We start from the raw sequence: 18,114 nt of genomic DNA, 5'->3' as shown, positions 1-18,114 counted from the left end.
GAAGAATGAAAGTTCTTTGCAGTTCTATGAAAATAACGATAGAGTAGAAAAAGACTAGCGACGTTTCTTTTCTGTGAAAAATACGAAGTACGATGTATCCTGACACAACATTTTGTTCAACATGTACAAGGTGCCTTAAATAAGTTTCCACATTTTTTTATATGGGTATTTTATTGATAGTACACACATGAAGCTCTAGTTCCCTTCGGAGTTATCTCCTCTGGTTGCAATGCACTTGTCGTACTGTTCTAACAACTTCCGGAAGGCCCCATGAAAGTCCACTTGTGTGAACTTGTCAATGGCCCTCGTCATAGCCTTTTTCATCTCCTCAACTGTCTCATAACGACCGGATCTAAGGTTTTTCTTGAGCTTAAGGAATTACCAAAATTCATAGAGGTCAATATAAGGGCGATAGGAACAGTGAAGTACTGTTTTGATGCTTATCTTAGTCTAATAGTCTGTGACAAGGGTGGAATTATGGGTTGATGCATTGTTCTAGTGGAAATGCTACCAACCGACAACTTTGAAGATTACTGGCCTCTTCGGGCGGAATCTTTTCCTGAAGTCCTTTAAAACCTCGACATAATATTCTTTATTGACTGTCTGTCCAGTAGGAACTCAGTGCCTGTAGATCATGCCCGTGCTGTCAAAAAAGGAATCATCATAAAATTGTGTTCAACATGTAAATCCTGTCGATAGAATTCATATCAACAAAGCAATAGTTTAGCACTTATCAGATATGTTATTTTGGTTATTATTTTCTGGATTGAAATTAAATTCTCACAAGCACTGACATCACAGTACACGCTAAGATATAATGAATTCTCATAAAATGCGTTGATTCCATGTGCGCAGTTAACAATGAACATTCCATTTCAAAATAAGTATAAAAGATGGACAAAAGGTAGATAGCCTATCAAAAACTTCAATCTTAAACATGACATACTAACGAACAAACGTTGTTAATTTAAACGTAATCGAGATTGCCAACAATCTGAAGATCTCATTTAGATGCTTGATCGCATCTCAAATAAAATATGTTTAAAGTAGGTTTGTTTGAAGGCTATATCAATGCAGTTCGTAAGGACCACTGTGGACACGAGTTAGCATATAAAAGAATTATGACAATATTAGAAAGAATTTTCAATAATTTTCAATCATATTACGTTTATTTACAAACATAACATGTCGTACAACATGGTAGGTGGTAATATCCCTAATTCTTGAGAGTAGTATTTTTTCTTTATGGGTAAAAATTAAAAACTAATATATACAACAGTTCGGTGAAGCTTTTCTTTGTCTGTTTCATTTTTTAAATTTATTTCTTTATTTCAGAAAGTCAGTGTCGCACACTGGCTGTCAAATTAATTTCCAAGATACGAGTTGTGCTGGATATTAAGTATTGTTAGGAATCATTGTAGCTTTTTTTAAATGTATATAAGATATGTAAATATGAATATGTTTATTCAATCTGTACGCGTAGAAGAGGTGACAATGCTGCAGGTAGATAATATAAAGGTAAATAAAAACAAACAGACAAGAAGTAATTGTTATCAAACACAAGAGAATATGTTTCTTCACGTACATATATGATTTTCACGTTTGTTTGCTGTTTGTAAGAGTTTTATCTATGTATTTTGTAGCGTAACCTTCCTTATCCAAGTGAATGTGGTTTCCAACATGGCCACCAATGTTGGAAAGACTTAATGGCGAGTTTCAGGCTGAGAATAATAATTGAAAACACTGACTGTAATTCGATTGGTAATAACTATCGGACTTACGGTTCTACTAACATTCAAAAAAACACTCGCCTAGGTACAAGCACTATCAAATATTTACCTGTGATTAAATCTAAACGAAGATTCCATGAATAAGGCTTCTTAGAACTACTTGTTTTATGACTTTGTTCTGCTGGCCTGCTTCCCAGCTGATTACAACACGGCAGTCTTTAGATACAATGTTCTCTTAAATAATCCGATTATATCAAAGTTTTTACACTAACAATTACGACGCTGTTGTCCCGATGACCACCCTACACTCATTAACCTTCATCGTCGAGTGGCATTCAGGCCTTGATAAGTGGTTACTCCCCTGTAAATATAAACATAAGATATAATTTTCGTGAGAAGCCCTTCATATTAGACATTGTCAAAAGCTGGATATATAAAGGGCTACAGCTCTAGTCCTTCCCCCTGCCCTTTTCAGTGTGAGGCATATGCGGTCAGAGATGACAGTTAATTACAATTTCTAAGAAAAAAGTCCGAATCTTCATCATGGATGTCGTGATTACGCTGGAGATTTACTGGATTGCCACTTTGCTTTTCGGATAATTTTGCTGACTTTATTTTGCTGTATTTCAAAATTTTGTACTACAATTTACGTTTCCGTTTTTATTTCTATTGTTAATTTTATTATAATTTATTGTAGCCATATCTCTATTTTTTATCATTATAATAATATTTTTATACTATTTGGATTTATTGTTATATCTTGTATATCTTGTTTGGTATATTTCGTTTATTTACTTATATTTTTACTATCTAGCCACCCTTTATATATCGATAGTATATTTTTTATTCATTTCTAGGCTACTGTTTAAAGTTAGTTATTTGTATATATATATATATATATATATATATATATATATATATATATATATATATATATATATATATATATACCGTGGATTGGACCTGAAGGCCAATTTATTGGTGATAAGATTTCCTCTCTATTGTCTTCTAATTTGGGTGCTCTATCCCTCCGTATTGCTTTTTCCACAAAAACCGCCTTTCCCTCATTTCGTAAGGATGTCTTGCCTATCTCTCAAACAAGTAATATTATTTATAAATGTCAATGTCGGTGTGGTGCCGTCTATATAGGCAAGACGACCCAGCGTCTTCAGGTCAGAATCGCCCAACATGTTCCCCGCTTCAATCGAGACCATCAACCTACCACCAGAAAGTCTCAATTGATAGAGTCGTCCATCGACCAACACTTGGTCGATAAAAAGGAGTGCGGTCTTGCATTCTCTCCGGAGTGTTTTTGTGTTTTGTACCGAGGACATACAAAGTTCCACCTGTCTATTCTCGAAGCACTTGCCATCATTTCCAACCCCTCTTACTTTGTGCAAGCAGAGAAACCTGCAGCTTCAATTAGAATTATTTGGGTAGTCACAGTTTTTTTAAACCACCTTTCCGCTCTTACTCCATTCCACTACTAAATATTCTAAAAAAAAAAAAATAATTTTCAGACTTATACTCTTGAAAAGTTAGTCTGAACGAAAAGTGCTTCGGGTGTATTTTAACGATCTTGCTTTTAATCGACTTATTTATTTTACTGAATTGTAAATTTGTTATATGTAACTTCCCCCATTTTTTTCCTTTTCCTCCCCCCGTTTTCCGTCTTATTTTAGTCGACTGAATTTCCGCTATGGTTCACTTCTTTACATATATATATATATTACCATTCACATACAGTATTTATATATATATATATATATATGAATATATATAAATATATATATATATATATATAATCATCCACATACAGTGTACTATTTCGTTGTATCAAAACTCATCAGTGCGGCCGTAGATCGAACCTACAACCGTTGTGTTTACAGTTGATAGCTCTTACCATCAGACCACGAATCAGTGCCCGCAAATTTTCATCAAATGTCTAATAAATTTACATTTGCCCGTCGCAAAGTGCTCAAACTATCAGTTTGTTTACAAACACGTAATGGGTTTCGCTTAATCGCTGAAATACGCGTCAGGTTAAAATATATTTACAAAGTCCGCAACGCAAAGAGGGAGGGGGGTTTAATAGTCATCCACATACAGATCACATCGCTATTCGCTTATGAGAAGCATTCAACTTCAAAATACCAAGATCTAAATAGTCTTTTGCTGATTTGGTGAGCAAATAAAGTTTATTTAACTTTGAAATATCATCAATTATTGCTTTAGAGGAAAAGAGCGCCTCATGCTAATTTCTTTTAATTCCTCAAAGACATAGTTGAAATGCTGTAGACCTTCTTATGCAAGAATTATAGAGTTATATATCCTACCTAAGTTTAAAAGATCTATAGTTTGTAAACTTGAATTTCTGAGCGACGAATATATATATATATATATATATATGTTATATTGTTTCATTATTATTATTATTATTATTATTATTATTATTATTATTATTATTATTATTATTGTTGTTGTTGTTGTTATTGTTATTGTTAGGAAATCTTATTAAAAGTGAGTCTTAGAGTCTTAGAGAGTCTTATTAAAAGAGATGTTGCGTTCCGTGTTCGTGTTATGAACAGATTCATATATATAAAATGTTCATACTTAGAAGTGTTAGAAAGAAGCTCTTAGAGTGAGGAGACAGTGTTGAGACAGTCTTAGTATTCACATTGTAGATATGAAATGTAAAGACATTGTATGTGAAGACATTTTAAAACACAGGATATATAAGACATATAATAACAATTTCACTTTAAATTTTGGTAGAATTACAACACAAAAACGACGTTTATAAAAACACATGACGCGTTTATTTCTTCTTCGACCGGTCGGTGATTTTCTTAGTCAGGAATTCAAAGTTTTACATTCTATGTTTCAAAGGTGACCGTCTCGCTTCCAGACGTTCGACTGTCCATGTCTGGACTCCAGACTGTCCTCTCGTCCTCAGACTCTCTCTCAGACTCTCTCTGCTTAACTCTAAAGTTTCTAACTATATCGAGAACTTCCCATTTTCCATGACGCCATACACATGTTAAAACATGTGTCTTCTTTCACGTGTTCTGGAAATGCGTGTCCAAAACTTTTTCCTTTGTTTACAAAAGAAATTTTAACGTATATTCCCCGTAACCTATATTTCCAATATGTTAAAAACATGTTTATTAAATGATCATATAGTAGCATTCCTTTTCTTAAAAAATATTTTATCTCTAAGCTAAACAATGGTTTGTTTTTACATTCCATTTTCTAATTCTCTCTCGTAATCTATTTCTAAACCTAAATTACGAGGTTCGAATTTCGTCTATTCTATTTCATTTTCATTTTAACTAAATATCTCTATTTTTATACTTACATGAAAAGGGGACAACCCTTATCATGTAACATATATATATATATATATATATATATATATATGATGTACTTATATACAATAAAGAGATACATTGAGAGAGAGAGGAGGGAGAGAGAGAGGACGAGATACACACATATATGAAGAGAAAGAGTAATATAAAAGTGAGAGATGTAGGTAGAGAGAGAGAGAGAGAGAGAGAGGGGGAGAGAGAGAGTAGATGGGTTTATCATATAGGAGAAGAGGTAGCGAGAGAAGGATAGAGGAGACGATTAGAGGTGGATAATTTACCAATAAAAAAACTTTGGTGATCTTAACGACGATTCGAATAAAAAATATGGTCATGAATAAATGTCAGCTTCGCTCGAAAGATGGTATGTCGATTGTCAGAAACATTGTTTCATACCAAACTGATGTGAAATCACACAGATTTGGGAAGATTCCAGGTGTAAACTCCATTAGCTTGTGTAACTCAGTGTCTGAAATACTAATGGGCTGTGCGTGACGGAATTACATAATTCAACGCACGTGCTCAACACAATTCGTCTGAGGCATTCTTCGAATTCCTTCAATAATCATCCACTTAGCATGGCAGTGTTTATGACATTGTTTTCGAACAACTCTGCATTCTGTACGATATATAACAGATGCAGCAAAAAATGTTATGAACTTTTCCTGAAGTTTAAATTGTTAATATGTTCTTGTTGACTTAAAAAAAAAACTATAGGATTTGTATATTGTTATTAACTACAATTTACTCAATTTTGATAAAGTCGGGTATGGTTATTGGTACACTGTATAACGTAAACAAAACAAAGAGCTTTGAGGAGAGGAAAATTAATAATTAGACACCATACCAACCAGAAATGACTATAAGATTCTCAGCTTGCTTACTATATATATATATATATATATATATATATATATATATATATATATATATATATATATATATAAGTACTAATAGGTTTTCAAGCTCCGAAACATGCCAATGAATGTGTAGTGACAAATAAATACTCATGAAAACAAATAAAAAGTATATTTTATCCTACTCCTGTATCAATATTAGACATTTTTGTACGGTTGCTTAACTACTGGAAAATATTAACCTGAAATAATTATATATATATATATACATATATACATATATATATATATATATATATATATATGTATATATATATATATATAGTAATTTATAAAATATATATCGCGATTAAGCTACACTGAATATTCCGCGTTTCATCCACTCAAGGACTCCTCAGGCTTATGCGCATAAGCCTGAGGAGTCCTAGAGTGGATGAAACGCGGAATATTCAGTGTAGCTTAATCGCCATATATATTTTATAAATTACTAACTAGCTCTACCTACGTATTGAGCACTTTTGAAGTAAATACTTAAAGTTTACGTGAAAAGCGAAAGTGTCTGTCTTTGTACATTTTCCTACAAAATATCTCTGTCAATTTTCAGTCTACAGACTCGAAATTTGATACACAGGGTACTGAGAGTTGGGAAAATCTTTGTAATCCATTTTCGGACAGAAATTTGGCTGTTAATGGGTCAAAGTTAAACGATTTGACCTTTGAGAACTCTACAAAATTCCTCCGCCAATTGTAGGTCTTAACACTTGAAATTTTAGATACAGGTTCCTTTGACATGAATCTAACTTGATAACTTCGTTTGAGCCAAAAACAATACATCTTAAGGGGTAATAATATGGGTCAATGTTAAAAAAATTGACCTTTGCGGTCTCTACCAAATTACTAAAGACAATTTCTTGTCTTAAGATTTGAAATTTTATAGATATTTAAATAGATAGGGTAAGCTTTTTAATCGGTTTGGGTCGAAAATTTGAGCCACCAATATATAAATGTATGTATGTATGTTTGAATATCTCCCTAAAATTTTCGACAGAGGCGACGGATTTTCACAAGATCAGTATTGTTTGGAAGCCAGACCTTTCAGACAAAAAAATACGCAAAAATTGACTAAAAACATTTATTTCTGCACCCAGGGGTGGGTCGCTTTTTTCGCCGATATTTTTGAAAGTCATCCCTCTTTTCGATTGTCTAGTCTTAATTTAAACCTACGTCACTTCTGGTTTGGCGGTGGGCGTAACAGCAAAGACGTCATGTTTTCCCCGTTTTTTTCTTCCTTCGTAGTTTGAGTTCGAGCCTGCCTTCCTACTACCACTTTTTTTTCTGCCCAACAGACACCTCCAAGCACCCGGGCAACGTCGGACACCCATGCTAGGATATATATATATATATATATATATATATATATATATATACAAAGCGCTTTAAATAAGGTCGGGAAGACTCTAGGGGCCCCTTTCATCAACAAACTCATCAGGTGACAATCATTGAATTTCTATCAAGTGTAAAACAAATGTCATTCAAGAGCAAAGACTTAAGTAGGGATTACTTATAAAATTATAACGAATGGATGAAATGAAAAAAATTATATATATATATATATATATATATATATATATATATATATATATATAAATCTAATGAAGGGCGAATGGGCGAATGGGATTAGCAGTAAAAAAAATTACTAGTAAATTATACGTTGTAGAATATGTACAATTGTATAAAATATATGTACAAAATACGATATATGAGGAAGTTAAAATTTAAAATATATCTCCAAATAAGTCCAAAGATTTTACGAATTCCTTTTGTCGACAGAGAGAGGGCCTACGTGAGAAGATAGAGACTAACTCTAGTTAAAGCTCACAATTCTCCTACAGTTTTTGGTCCTATTTTTTTTTAAACCCCTTGGATTGGTGACCCTGGTCAGTGTTTGGCTAAACTTGTTCTCAAGTCTGTATCAAATTGTTTCCCACCTGTTGCTCTTCGCTTGGTTTATCGTGTTAAGTCTGCATTTCCCTCAGTTGTGAAGAATGGTTTGCCTTACATCACAAATAGTAATGTGATTTATCTATTAACTGTCAGTGTGCTGCTGCCTATGTAGGTCGAAGCCGTTTAAATTTGCAGACAAGAATAAACCATCATGTTCCAGCAAGCATCAGACTAGGTAAGCCTCGTCATCCCTCGTTCACCTTGGAATCTGCTATTGGTCAGCACCTCGCTGAAAATAGGGACGTTCATTTTGAAGTTGGATTTCGAAGAAATAAGTTGAATTAGCAGAAGTTCGTTTGGAGTTGAGAGAAGGTCCGTTACGTATACAGAAGTTTGGAAGTTGGAAGTTTGGACAATAGTGTCAACCTTACCCAAGAAATTATTGGTGTGACGAGCGGAAGAAATAACACTCAAGTTATTGAATTATAAGCTATTTCAGCTCTCCGTGTGCGGTGACTAGAAAGGCAGAAAATGGACAGATTCGATTTTCGTCTAACACCTGAGTTTGATGGATCTACCACTGGTTGACCGACACCTTGCCTTGAAAGGCTCGAGTTAAGACTAGAGCTGCAAGTGAGATGTTAGTACGAAGGAGACTAGCAATAACAAAGCGTGTAGTTGACGAATACAGCTTGCTGATAGACATTACCTTAGTTTCGTCGATGCAGAATTTGGCTGATAGCTTGACTAGAGTACCAAAGAGGTGGATTGATGTAATGAGGCAGGGATCTGACCCTCCACAACAGACATGCGCGGCCGTAACAGATCAATTAACACCTGACCAGATCCGTACAATACATCAGCAGAGTGGACATCCCGGAATTCGGAGGACAACATATTTTGTCCGAAGAGTGTGTCCTTCAACTACAAGAGCATCAATCAAGGCAGCTATACGCTCGTGTGAAGAGTGTCAGCGAATTGATCCGGCACCGTCTCAATGGCAAAAAGGGAAGCTTGAGGTGGAGGACAACTGGTATCGAGTAGGAATGGATGTAACGCATTATGAGGGCAAGCATTTTTTTACCTTGACAGATTGTGGTCCGACACGTTTCACGATATGGCGCCTGTTGACATGACAGGATGCATCTAGCATTATACGACAGTTGAGAGCTGTCTTTTTTGAACGTGATGCCCTGCTGGAAATTCTGACTGATAACGCCACTACGTTTCGATGTCAAGAATTTCAGAAATTTACGCAGGAATGGGGGATTAGAATGCGTTACCGATGTGCATATTTTCCAGAAGGTAGGTTATTTTACAAAAGATATATATGAAAAAATAAGGCCTTCTAGCTCTCTGAGGCCGAGACTATATGGCCTTCCTAAAATCCAAGTGTTCTCAAGTCTGTATCAAATTGTTTCCCATCTGTTGCTCTTCGCTTGCTTATCGTGTTAAGTCTGCATTTCCCTCAGTTGTGAAGAATGGTTTGCCTTACATCACAAATAGTAATGTGATTTATCAATTTAACTGTCAGTCTGCTGCTGCCTATGTAGGTCGAAGCCGTTTAAATTTGCAGACAAGAATAAACCATCATGTTCCAGCAAACATCAGACTAGGTAAGCCTCGTCACCCCTCGTTCACCTTGGAATCTACTATTGGTCAGCACCTCGCTGAAAATCCAGCGTGTGCCAATGCATATAAAATGAACTGGTTTAGGATTTTACACCGGTCTGACTCTTCAAATAACCAGAGAATTCTGGAGTCAGTCTCTATCCTCTCACGCAGGCCCTCTCTCTGTCGACAGAAGGAATTCGTAAAATATTTGGACTTATTTGGAGATATATTTTAAATTTTAACTTCCCTACATATCTCAGAACTTTTTAAACTATAACTGGAAAACTATATAGTTAATACAAAACAAGTTACGCTCGTTCGTAATAGAAATGGAGCGAAACGCCGTCCAACGGTCAAACTATTCAAATATTTATTATATAAGCATTGTATGGAAATACGCAATTCACATTATTTTTAAGTTCATCTACGTTTCGTCTCCATTTTTCAGAAATTAAAACATCACATGAACAAATGTTAATATATCATATGTTTATAGGCTCTACCTAGTATTTAGCACTTTTACAAAAATATTAGTTTTAAGATCATTTTATAAATACAACTGAACGGATCACTCAAACATAAAATCTCCTCCCTATTCGTATAAAGTTACCTATTTTTTTTTTCGAATAATCGCTCAAAAATCGAAAATTAAACATGATTTTCCTACGAATCGAACGCCGACAAAAGTCATTTACCAGTAAAAACGCACATAAACCTACCGATGAGAAATATAAGAATGAAAAACCCATATTGGAATCTTTCAACCAAGTTATAGAAACTTAAAATCTAAAAAAATAATAATTAATAAAACCTGAAGCAAAAACATAAAACCTAAATAAATAAAATAAAATAAAACTAATATCGAAGCAGATTAGTAAATGTGTCAACAATTTCACCGTTCTCGCACAACTATTTTGTATCTAGAAATATAAACAAAAAATAAAAAAGCAGGAAGGAAGGTAGGAAAAGGAACGGATAGAGAGTAGTATGTTTGTTAATGGGTTAACGTTGTTTAGTTGTAAGAAACTAGCGATAGTATAGTTGTAATAAAGAATAGTTGCAAACCACCCCCACTCTTCCCATGTTAAATAATAATTTCGAAATAAAGCGTTAATATTTCAGCGCGCAGGTTAAAATCTGAAAAAGAAGCGATTTGTGTTCACTTGTTTACGTTGTTATGGGTTAATGCTTATGCTCGCATGCGCAACCGGATGTCGTAAACCGGAAAGTGGGTTACATCACTCGTTACAAGGTCATTTGAGTTTTATAATTATATATATATATATATATATATATATATATATATATATATATTACTTTTCCTGTTTTGTTCTACCTGGGGATAGGGGCATTCTACCGGATGGCTAACATTCACCCGCTATCTGATATATTTCATCCAGGATATCATTTTAAGATTCTAACTGACCTTTTAAGTACAATTGTCTGTTCGTTACCGTTTTTTAAATTGTTTTATCGTGAGTCCAGTTTATTCTATAATTACTAGAATATGAACTTTAAATACAAATCTAGGGTTAAATTTCTATTTCGCGTCGAAAATTGTCAAAAAGGTTTTGTATAAGTTTAATAAATGTATGCATCTGCATTTTTTTTTTCAGATTAACTAGATTTTTTCCCTAAACTGATGAAATATCTTCATGGAAATAGCTGATATTTTGCACATCATGTCTTTAAGAAGAAACAATTGTTTGCAAAATAATTTTTTTTTCTAAAAGAAATATGGAATGTTCTCTGAATGACGTTCACGTGACGTTATGCTGCTAACTTCTTTTATTCAATCTTCATCTTCATCTTCTTCCATTTTAAACTGTACAACCAAATCTCGTTCAAAACCACGTCATCAAAAATCATGTTATTTTTTTCCTACTTCTATTCTTTGATCGACATCCAAATCGAAAGTTTTTTTTTAAATCGAAAATAGCATTTTCTGAATATTCAGGCTGGCTTCTGAAACAATCCTTTACCTCACGTTGTTCTGATAACTTTTTTTAATGTTAAAAAATAAGTTATATTTGTACTGTCTTGTTTTCAACAAAGACAACACATTTTTTTTTTAATGTATCGTTATATTTTTCACAGGTCGAAATTTACATATAAATTACAATTAATTTATATGCAAATTACCTGCATTGATTTTATTTTTCAATTATTTAAAAAAATATTTCATTCCATATCTTTTTAACAATGAAATAGTGAAAGAATATTATGAAAAGCATATCTATGTTGATGGACAAGTCGTTTACACATTAAATTTGCATGCGTGATTAAATTTATTTTCGGAAATTAGGTTGTATGTAATAGAGGGTGCGGCTGAAATATCGTCCACATTTAGAAAGTTTGACAAATGAAAGAGAAAACAATACTCTTTTGCACTTTTGTTTAAACGAATTATCATCATCTTCGTTCATGTTCATTGTGTAGATTTCGCCTTTTATTCAATGTTAGAGACGTGTAATTAGTTCGAGTTGTGTTGCAATTACCGGTTCATTATTTTTTCAAAAACGCTTCCACTAAAAGGCAGGATTATCACCACTCGTATATATTTGCATGAACAAACCGACCATCAATCATGCTCACTATCATAAGAGGAGAGGATACGTTTAAGTGCTTTTAAACGATTTTAATCGACATTTTCAATAAATTCACTAAACGTGATTTTTAATTCATTACCGCCTGAAGACTACACATGAACGTTTAAAACGTCCGCAGTTATGGTGAATTTTTCTTTTACGCTCTAACAGAACCGAAAAATATTACATATTAGGTTGCCCGGTGATCTTAACAAGTCTATAAACTATGTACTTAAATCACGGATAAAAAGGAGACACTGCTGCGAAAACTTTCAAAGGAAGTTGTGAAGTATATGGACGAAATTCTGTAGGAGAATCGGAAGTGAGTTACAAAGTTCAAAGTGAGAAACATCTGTCTTGAAGATTGTACTTGCAGTGGAAGACACGCAAAAATTTTACATTGATTCTTTGAAGACAACAACTGAAGAAAATCCAAATATCACGCTTGAAATATTTGCGCAACAGTTGAAAGTTTCAAAAAGTACAGTTTATGCATATTCTCATTGAATAAATATTTCTAAGTATAGAAATATTTATTCAACGAATCTTATTTCAATCTTCTGTCTGCGCTGAAAAATGTTCGGAACTTTCCGACAATTTCATATCTATCTATCTATCTCTCTCTCTCTCTCTCTTTCTCTCTCTCTCTCTCTCTCTCTCTCTCTCTCTCTCTCTCTATATATATATATATATATATATATATATATATATATATAGTGAGATGGAACATAAAATTAGCTGCGCAATGTCGTACTATAAATACAAGGGGTGTTACAAAAGTAATGTCCCGTATTTTTTATTGTGCTCAAATGGATCAGAGGCGGTTGAAAATGGCATTGTTATGATGACTGAACTTATGCATCCATGACCGAAATGTTTCATTTTTGCGCTGCATATATTAACGACGTGAGACTGTAAGAAAACAACCCTGGCCATCGAGTGTGTCAGAAGCCGGTATGCGTTATTGAATTCATATCAAAAGTTCATTGTGAATGGTAATAACTTGGAGTACAAAAGGTCGCCCGTTTTAATGGTATTACTTCCATCTTCATAGCGTTTTAATGTTTTGGGTTAAAAATATAACGCTGTACTTTTAGAATAGCCCTCGTACATTAAGTTTCTATTATATATAGAAAGAGAACGAGAGAGACAAAGATATGTCATGCAAATATATTTATGGCAATCAAGCTACACAGCGGCTTCTACAGTACATCGTCGTAGTGAATCCTCATCTTAAAATGCCTGGAATTAGTGTATCTAAGTATTTATATATTTATGTATATAAATTCGTATTCGTGTCTGTTTGTATGTTTGTTAACAATTTGATTAATATATAAAGAAGGTCCATTACTTTAATATTTCATTTATTTCTATGATTCTTTCAAAATATACACTCAAGAAGTAATCTTATTTGCATAAGGAAAATCAATTTTACTAAGTAGCAGTATGTTAGTTTCCGTTTACGGCGAGAAAATTGTTTTAAGTTTTTTGGGTTTTTTTTTTACAAGGTGATCACCACTTATCAAGGCCCGGAAGCCACTCAGGGATAAGGGTTATTACATGTAAAGTACGTTAGTGTGGGGATTTAATAAAAGTGTCTACTAAAGGGGGCAGTTCATAAGGAATTTGTTTACGTTGGACTTCCACATTGTAGTCAGGTGGGAAGCAAGCAGACGGAACAGAGTTCCACAGGCGTATAGTTCTAAGAAAGAAGCTTAAGACACATATAAAGAGTGGGAAAAAATTTTGTAGAGTGGTTTCAGCTAGACGGGTGTTTTTCGTAAAAGATTGCCGAGGGGAGGACTAGAGATTGGAGCTCAAACGAACACCTACCATGAAAATAAAGATAAAAGAAAGATAGGCTCACAAGGTCCCTTCTGTGGAAGAGAGGTTGCAGGAAAGAGAAAAGGGCATCCCCCACTAAGGCTCGAAGTCTATTTTGTACTCTGTCAAGGCAGGATATGCTGTTTTTAGCAGCTCCTGCACAGATATGGCAGCAGTATTCCATCCTTGGGCGTACTTGGCTTTTATATAGATAGAGAATTGCATCAGTAGTGAGATATCTTCTGAAGCGGTAGAAGGATCCCACCGTCTTTCCAGCGAACTTGGCAACAGACTTGATGTACGCGGTCCATTTCAGATCAGGAGTAAAGGTCAAGCCCAGAAGCTTGTCAAAACACGGGGCCTCACCCAGACGAGAGCCATCCATTTCAATTGATGCCAGATGGGGGGCAGAGCGTTGATGATTTAAAGATAGGAACTTGGTTTTAGATGCATTAAAAGTGACCAGCCACCTCTTCCCCCACCGATCTACGCGCTCGAGATCAGAGGAGAGAGAATCAGAGAGAACTTTGTCATTTACAAACTTTGATGTGTTGCCGTAGATGGTTGTGTCGTCAGCATAGATGTCAACGAATGATTTAAGTATGTGTTTAGGGAGATCATTGATCTAGATCAGGAAAAGAGTTGGGTCCAGGATGGGCCCTTGAGGGACTCCAGCATTAATACTGCAGGCTTCTGATTTTTGTCCATCAACCACTACTCTTATGAGCCTATCAAAGAGAAATGATTTAATGATAGAGAAAACATTTCCAGTTATACCGTAGCTGGGAATCTTGTGAAGTAGGCCTTTATGCCACACCTTGTCGGAGGCCTTTGATATGTCAAGAGCAATTACCCTGGAAAGGAAGCTTTTGTCAAGAGATTCATTAATCCTATGAGATATAACCGTTAGCACATCTGCGGTAGATCTTGCAGAACAGAAACCATATTGTGTGTCACTAAGAAGGTTATTTCTGCTGAGGTGGTTGACTATTTCTCTATTTAATATGGATTTCAGCAACTTACTCAAGGCACACAGAAGACTTATTGGTCTGCACTGAGAGGGAGATGACTTTTCACCTGAATTCTTAAATACAGGGCATACTGATGAGTTTTTCCAGGGTGTTGGAAAGCACTTCGCTTTAAGAGCGTTTCTTCGGGCGTATGATATCTTAAAATTAGAAAAAAAGAATTAATTCTGTGATGGTCAACTTGCAAGGGGAGGGTCTCTTTTCACGACGCTCTATTTGCTAGTTTCCTACGCGTTTATGTTCATAAATGTTTTTTTTTTCATGGTCATGACGTCATATGTCGTCGTGGTTCGGTGGGCAAAAACGTTTGCCACCTACATTTTTCACTTGTTTTGCATTTCAGGTCCGAGCCTGCCTACTGCGGCTATTTTTTTTTTTTTTTGTAGCGGTCACACGGGCACTTGCTGCTAGTTTCATTGAAACAAAAGTTGTTTTGATCCATTTTGGGGGGATTTTTTACTTGTCAGGATTTGTAGGATGATTTGATTCCACCAGCGGCTTCTTTCATCAGACCATCTGTCTTTGGAATTCCTCTCTGCTTTAAGTCACTTTTTGTCGCTCAACTAAGCATTTAGAATTTCTTTACAAATATGCCCCATGAGTCTGCACCGTATTCGAGAGACTAAAAATATTTGTAAAAATCTAAAGCAACAAATCTCTTGACAATCTCCGCTACCAGAGAACATGCATAATCAGCGTGGAACTCATCGTCAAAAACTAAGATTACAGGAAAATGGCATTGTAAAAGATTACACTGTGCAACACTCAAAAAATACTCAGAAAATCGGCGGCCATTTTTATGTGCACAATCGCATAGAAATTGAATTTATGCCCTTCTTTTTGTCGAATTAGGTAAAGATTTTTATAAAATTGCTACTTTCTGAGATTTTTACGGAGAAGCTTAGTGATGTGAGTATTGAACATAGCGAGAGATTCCATATTTCAGTGTTGGACACACGTTTTAAAGAAAAGTGGAACCCTGTCATATTGCTGGAATATGAAAATGGAATATGATACTGAATACAATAGGTTTGAGAGGACAAATACCGTTTAAATTGACAATTCTGTGTTTTTGTCCATAACTACTAACAATAAGATATTATTCAGTCGGTGCAATTGATGCCACAAAACGAAGCAGACAATAGATCCAGGTTTTACATAAGAATCTCTCTTTTTCTAGTTGAATGACTTCATTGAGAGCGCACCCAGATACTAACCTGGAAATTTCTACGTCCCTGTATAATACATATAGCGCCTCGCCTTCCCAAGCGGTCACCCGTCTGGTACTGGTCAAGCTCATCGTTGCTTAACTTCGGTGATCTAAGAGGAATCAGCGTGGCAATATATCTCGTGCATATGTAGAATAAAATGGTATTAAAAACGGTAATCGTTTTCAAAGCTGGAATCTTGGACAATGTGCGTACACAATTTTTTTTTTTTTAAGAATATATCAAATTGTAAATCTGTAGAATTATGCCGGCGCTTTATTAACTGGAATTAGCCAGACGCAAATATACTTCAAAGCATTCAAAATGCAATAATGGTGAATACAGTCTACGCTATTAAGTCTTAAGCAGAAATAGAAATCAATTTGATCAAAGTAATCGTCTTAAAATAATTTTTATCGATAAAAATATATATAAACATATATCTCTGTCTCTTTCATAATATATATATATATGTGTGTGTGTGTGTGTGTGTGTGTGTGTGTGTGTGTGTGTGTGTGTGTGTGTGTGTGTTATTTATTTGCTTTTGGTTTGCGATATCTTCTAAACGAATTCAATTATTTATACGAAAGTGCATTTTTTCCTAAATGCGAGTTGGGAATAATTTTCCCTTTGACCAATTTGGTATCCCCAATTGGGACGCGGCATATGTATTGTTTTTAAAATATTATATTAAATCCATTGATAAGTGTTTACTATTATCCATTGACAAGTGTTTCGTCGTCTACTCTGATGAGTCGTAGACAACGAAACATGTGTCAGTGGATAATTATATTTTAAAAAAAAAACTACACACACATGTATTTAAAGCTTCAGTACAGACCCATACAAGTATGACGCACGGGTCAAACCTTACTCCACAACAACTAATAAATAATAAAAGAAGCCATCAACAAATTATGCCTGCTCATATCAAACATAGTTTGTTGACGTACAAAAAGAACAATAAAACATCCGTACGAATAACTATGGTATTTGACTTTAACAATTACACTAAAAATCTCTACGACTCTATCAAGCAGATATTCAACGAACTGCAACAGAACCTCACCCCAATACAATATACAATACATCCCCAGTAGTGTAAAACGACAGCTACCTTACCTACATTCTCTACTGACATCCACAAAAAATAAATCGCACACCTCAAAGAAACAAAAGCCTAGGTGCCAGATATTTCCCCCAACAGAACATTCACCCCCTACAGGCACCAACATCCAACTCAAACTCCTCCCCCTCATAACTGCAATAGCCCAAATGTTATTTATTTATTATTGCGCACCGAATGCAATGAGCAATTACGTTGGGAAAATCGACCTGAACTTCCGCCTATGCCTTAACCATAATCACACAGTTAGACGCAAATCCACACACATACACCCAACGGCTATACAATACAATCTACCAAACCACGCAGACACATCCTTATAACATCTAATTTTAATGCACAACAGTAGAGACATAAAAAAGCTCATTCCAAAAATAAACACACACCTAAGAATTAACAAATATCTGAGACCACTCAATGACCATAAGTTCTATAGAATCACCGATGAACAATAAACATTTTTCTAATGTTGGATGGGTACGGCGGGAGGAAACTTTTTCTTTCTCCTCTAGCAACCTGTCTTTCTCAAACCCTTACATTTTCTTTCTTTCCCGTACACCTCACTTCTCTTCATTCTTTTCTTTCTCATTCTCTCTCTCTCCCTACATATGTTTATGTATGTGTGTAGATGCTTGCATACGTGTATATATATATATATATATATATATATATATATATATATATATATATATATATATATATATATATATATTATGTCAGGTCATTTCATATGCTACTGGTAGCATGTAACCCAGTACTACCTGCCTCATGGTCGGGTCACCGGCGACTAAACTGGTTCCGCCACCAGATTTGTTTGGTGAGGAGGGTGG

The sequence above is a fragment of the Euprymna scolopes genome, chromosome 12, assembly GCF_053919585.1.
Source record: "Euprymna scolopes isolate OS-2025 chromosome 12, ASM5391958v1, whole genome shotgun sequence".
NCBI classification, from domain to species: domain Eukaryota; kingdom Metazoa; phylum Mollusca; class Cephalopoda; order Sepiida; family Sepiolidae; genus Euprymna; species Euprymna scolopes.
Note: the sequence above shows the minus strand (reverse complement) of the source record.